Here is a 6,588-nt window from a genome sequence, read left to right as displayed (position 1 = left end):
AGAGGCACAGCCCCCAACTATCAAGAATTAAGTTAATTGTGATGGTTACAATTTTTCCCAAAAGGGGTTGGGGATGTTGATTACATACATTTACCAAAGGCTTTCTTCCCCCTTACATGGGAGGTAGCCAAAAGAAAAAAGCATAGAAACCACTCCCACCCCTTCCATCCCCTACATACTCCACTCCCTTCTACCCTCTTCCCTCCTTATCTTGGCACCTCCTGGATGATGGGTCATCCCTGCATCTTGTCCACTGCCCTGGGTGTCACAAGACACGGCACCACAGCAAGGCCGCTTCATTAATTCGGCGACCCCCCTTCTTTCTCTCTCTCTCTCCGTTCCCTCATATAGAAAAGGAGAAGACGGGGAGAAATCCCTTCAGGCTGTGTCAATTTATTTCTCATACTCCCCCCCCCCCTCATGCATCACATCATCCATACACAACCCTTCTCCATTCACCCCTATCATCTGTCCTCTCCCGTCCTTCCTCAACAAACATTCCCCTCTTTCCCAATGCCCCTTTTACCCCATCCATCCATCTCATCCTAGGTCGACCGCTCATGTTCATTCCTTCCATCTCTGCTTTCCACACCTCTTTTACTAATCTTTCTTCACTTATTCTTTCCATGTGTCTTTCACCAACCCTGTCTCCCAACTCCCTTTCCACCCCTGTTCTCCTCACCTCATTTCTCTATCCAGCCTAGTAACCCTTATTATACTTCTCAGGCATTTCAACCCACTTTCAAACTCCTCTCTTCCTCTCTTATGTTCCATGTTTCTGCCCTATACAATCTCCTCTTAGCATCCATTCCCAAATGTCTATTTCTCATTACACTTTTTTTTATTCCACAAGGCATTTACTCACTTCTCTCAATCTACATTCTACCTCCACCTCCGCTCCTTCCTTTCCTGCCACATTCGCACCCAAGTATCTAAAAATATCCACTTCTTACAGTCTCTCTCCCTTAATACTCACTTCCAATCTGCTGTCACTTTCTCCCCTTGTACATCTCATCACCTTACTTTTACCCACATTTATCTTCAACTTCCTTCTTTCACACACCTTCCCAAACTGTCACTAACTTCCTCAATCCCTCCTCTGACCCTGCTACAAGCGCAGTGTCGTCAGCAAACAACATCTGGCTTATCTCCCATTTTCTTTAACCATCTCCAATCCCTGACCCACTATCCTTGCATTCACCTCTCGCACCACCCCATCCATGTATAAAATGAACAGCCAGGGTGATTATACTCGTAACACATCCCTGACGAAATCCCACCTTTACCTTAAAGCACTCTCTCCATTTCTAATCCTGATACACGCTCTATCACTCTCGTAAAAACTCTTGACTGCTCATAACAGCTTTCCTCCTATCCCATATATCTGCAATACCTTCCACAGTGTCTTCCTGTCAATCCTGTCATAAGCTTTTTCCAAATCCATAAAAGCCCAAAATACATCCTTTCCTTTTCCTATAGCTTTCTCACATATCTGTCTTAGTACGTGCTACAGCAGTAATCCATTGTTTCACAACTGTGTCTAAAACATTGGTGTAAGCAGCGGCGTTGACTCGAAGACCTTGGGGGAAGAAATGTGGAGCCATCACGTCGCCTTCATTGCTCACGACACCCAGAACCATTGCTGAGTCTGGGAATTTTGTGTGCATGACGGTCAGAACCTCCTCGGCGATTTGACACAGCCACCGATCATTTCTGCCGTTCACCCTCTGGTTCTGGACAAAGTTTTTCTCATCGGAGAAGAACCACAGCATTCCTGGCTCCTCTGCATGTTTCAGCTTGTTTAAAAGCGCTTGACCCTGGTCACTCGGTTCTCCCTGGTTATCTGGGACATGAACTGTCCTCTCCTCATCACGTACGACGGAGGTCTTCATGAACCACACGTCGGATGTTGGCCTCACCAACGTGCAACTCCCTGCCCAGTGCCCTTATAGACTTCCCAGGTCCTCGTCGATGGCAACTTGGATAGAACTGATGAAATCAGGCGTCCTGATACTGTCCGAGCGCCGGCAATGTCGTTTCCGGTGAGAAACGGTTTCCACATCGCCACTGGCAACATCAATCCCTCCTAACTTTGAAAATGAACGACCTGGCGACATTCAGGAATGCATATATATATATATATATATATATATATATATATATATATATATATATATATATATATATGTATATATATAATATATATCTGTGTGTGTATACATCAATGTATATATGAATATATATTATGTGTGTGTGTGTGTATGTACATCAATATATATATATATATATATATATATATATATATATATGTGTATGTATATGTGTGTATATACATCAGGATATATATATATATATATATATATATATATATATATATATATATGTGTGTGTGTGTGTGTATACATCAGTATATATATATATATAAATATATATATATATATACATATATGTATATATATATATATATATATATATATATATATATATATATATATTTATATATATACATAGATATACATATGTATATGTGTATATTTAGGTATACGGACAAAATCCCAGTGGACAGAACCCCCAGTGGATAAAAGCCCAGTAGTCGAAATCCCAGCCCATGGGCCTGCAACCCAGGGTATTGGAGGAGGCATGAAGTTCAAGTGGTCTTTTATAATTATCTATACATAGAGGCATTATAATTCTGTAGGCATCAAATAAGTTAATATATAATTATATTCAATTTGCTGTATCAATCTGATATAATTTTTATATCCTTATATATATGAGACTGAATTTTATTTAATTTTGGTGATATTACTTGTATTTGAATTTCCAATATATACATTAGGACTTTGGTTTTGTCTACCTTTGGGATTAGAATATGTACATATTCGCTGGGGTTTTGTCTTCTGGTGAATTTGTCTACTGAGCTTTTGTCATGGAATCCTTGTAATCGTATTTGAAATCTATTTCTATATTTTCAAGAACATTATGATAATAGTTGTACTTTTATTACAAATTCTAAATAAGAAAACTGATAATATAACATGAATGTTTACAAAAAATGTCGAAGGTATGAATGTTGGCGGAAGGATACAATATTTCGATATTTACTAGTTTGTAAGGTTATCTCAAAGTTGACCCATACCTTGTGGTCATTTTTATGTTTTAACATGATTATATTATATCAATGTTAGTTATTGGTTTAAAATTAAATAGATTACGATAATCTTTGGTACTAGTTTTCAGAGCGCATTAATTTCAAGTACTTTGACGTTGTTTATATATTTGTATAAAAATAGTTTATTGTTATTCATATTTTTGTTACTAATTTATATCAAGAAGTATTCGTGAAATCAATAATGTAACATAGACTACAAGGAATACCGAAGGTATGAATAACGGCGGAAGAATACAAATTTTTCAATATTTATTTGAATTCTAAAGGTTCTTTGAAATTTGACCCATATCTTGTAGTAAGTTTTATATCTTAACGTATAGATAATGGATCAATGTTAGTTATTTGTACAGAGTTATATCTAATATAGTAATTGTTGGTACTATATTTCAGAGCACATTAATTTCAAGCACTTTGACGTGGTATAAATATTTATGGCAAGAGTTCGGTGTTTGTGTTAGTCGTTTGTGAATCGTGTGTTGTGAGAACACACGAAATAGTGAAATAGTGCATAGTGATACTTTGGAAAAACTAAGTGACAAAAGTAATTTGTCTCAAACCAAAATGGATCATCATCGCAAATATCAGGTATGTTGTGCACGCTTTATGATTTTATAAGAATAATTATGTTAAACTGAAATCAGTAGACGTCTGACTGTGATGTAACGACGTCATGTCGACAGGAAGTCAGAAGGTAACTACATCATCAGTCGATTGCACTGTTATTTTTCCTCACAATCTGTGCCATAATTGTTCGTAAAGATGTTAATAGAAAATATTTAAATGTGGTCACTAGATTGACATGCCAATAGACATTAAAAAGATTGGTGTTATTTTAGTTGTGCACACTTACGCGATATAGCATTAGAAAATTAAATATTAATTTTGTAAATTATAATACATGAACGTCATACTTGATTTTCTTGGCGGAAAAAAACCTTGCTACAAGCAAATTTACTAACGAACGAAGCCGCTAGGATACGGTACAGACGCCATGCCAGTCCAGTCACTATCAGACGACGTAGTGGACCTGGTGTTCCCCAACTCCAGGTGACGTTAATAAGCGATGTAACAAAGGCAATAGGGCTTCCTTTGTTGAATGAAATTTTTGACAATAGTAGGCTAATATATAGTTACCACAATGTTACACCGAATAGGACATTGGTCATATAAGTATGAGGTACGTTAGATTTACTTTGATACACTAGTTTAAATGTCATGGTTCAAGGAAATGTGTAGAATTTCATGTGTATATTTATTTGATATAATCTGCTTTTCCGTAGAAATTGTTTTGTTTAAAAAAAAAAAATCTGATTGAATGGGACAGAGGTTACCAGAATTAATATTCGTATTGTGATAGTTTATACTACTAATAATACATAATATGTATTATGTCAAATATCTAAATATCGGTAGATTGCATGTTGGGTGTATTATGTGGTCACGACATTGCCCGAATGAAGACAAGTTTTTAAGAAAAAATCTTAATTTGTCTAGCCAGAGGAAAATGATCTAAATGTCTATTTCAGATGATGAAAGATTAATTTCACCCACACCATTTATACTCACTCGCTCAGCCTTCTCCACCTACCCACCCACACCTATTCACCTAACCGCACCTTCCCATATTCCCCACCCACACCTTAACACCCACTTACCCACCTTCACCTGATCACCCACTCACCCATTCCACCCATCTACATCTTGTTCCAGTTCTTTACCTTGCCACCCATCATTTCCCTTCCACCCATCCTCACCCTAACTCACCCACCCTCACCCTACCACACACCTCATCGTAATACTCAGTCAAACTAAAATTACCATCATACCAGCCATCCGTCCACGCATACATTCAACTACCCACACTGTATTGCATGTGTTTATTAATTTCCATATGCATATGTGTGAATTTTGGGTATGTACATATGCACTTGCAGAGGTAAGTGTTAAATATTTCATACGTGTACACGTGTATGTGATGCATGATTACACTTGTATGTATGTATGTATGTATGTATATATATAAATATATATATATATATATATATATATATATATATATATATATATATTAGGTGTATGTATGCATGTATGTATGTGTATTAGGGGTGTGCCGATTTCATTTTTTTGCCGATGCCGATGCCAATGCCGATTCCTATTCACTCTTAGTTGTCGATGCCGATACCGATACCGATTCCTATTCACTCTTAGTTGCCAGTGCCGATACCGATGCCGATTCCATTTTATATGATTACAGTGTATCATTTTTTAATATAAAGTAATTAAACCATGGTTTTTACTTGTTTTATAATCTATGTAGATTTATACACGTAAGTTGTTGAGCTGTTGGATACTAATGATTGAATGAACTTAGTGAAGTGCTTATTGATTGACCACTTTATAATTAATTTTATCAATGTATGATTGTATCATATTCTGTCGGTTGAAAAAGAGGTTAAAAATGATCTATTTCATAGATTTTGATATAACTACTAACTTCAAGTAACTTGAATTATTTTATGCATGATTTTAACAAAAAATTTGTTTTATATAAGAAACACAAAAATGAAATAAAAAAATTAATATATCTTCTCTAACATTTACTCCGACTTGTACTGTTAATTTAAAAGCATTGGCATTGGCAAAATATTGCCGATACCGAATCCCATTCTAAATAAAAAGCCGATTCTCGCCGATGCCGATTAATCGCCACACCCATAATATCAAGCGTTATTAATAATTTTGAGTGGATGAGAAGGGTTGTGGGGGGTGGGGGGCATCGCTTTTATAATGAAGTGATGGGACCAACCAGCTTTGGCTGTTAGGCTCTGCTGTGAAAGCACTGTACGTTGCCCTTGATCTGTGCAATGAGGCATGGGGCGGAAATGACCTTCATCCACAAAATGCTGAAACAGGAGAGGTACTGAATAGGTTTTAATTGTGTGTGAAGTAGGTTTGTGCAAAAGAAGACCTTTGGTATATATCAGGGTTGGCCATACCGCGGCTCTTTGACCTTTAATATGCGGCTCGTGGAAATATGTTGGCTAATCTCCTTTTTCATCACAGTTAACATAAAAGGTAAAAAATAAAAAATAAAAATCGAGCTTTATAATCTATAATCAGTTTTGTTTGTCTTGCAGCTCTCAAACATCTGAGCTTTATTGAATGTGGCTCTTACATTAAGCAAATTTGGCCACCCCCTGATATATATATTTATATATATATATATATATATATATATATAGATATATATATATATATATATATGTACAGTTGCAATAAAAACACTGAGAACGTGTGTTTTATAAATGCGAGTGTAAATTACACTGGATGTAATATACAAAAGCGCTCTGCTCCGTTTGTTTATTTTCTAAAGTGGTTACCTTGCATAGTAAAAAGGTTATTTTGTTGTATAGTGA

This window comes from Oratosquilla oratoria, chromosome 33, assembly GCF_046742065.1.
Source record: "Oratosquilla oratoria isolate Oo_2021 chromosome 33, ASM4674206v1, whole genome shotgun sequence".
Lineage (NCBI taxonomy): Eukaryota > Metazoa > Arthropoda > Malacostraca > Stomatopoda > Squillidae > Oratosquilla > Oratosquilla oratoria.
This window is presented reverse-complemented; position numbering follows the sequence as displayed.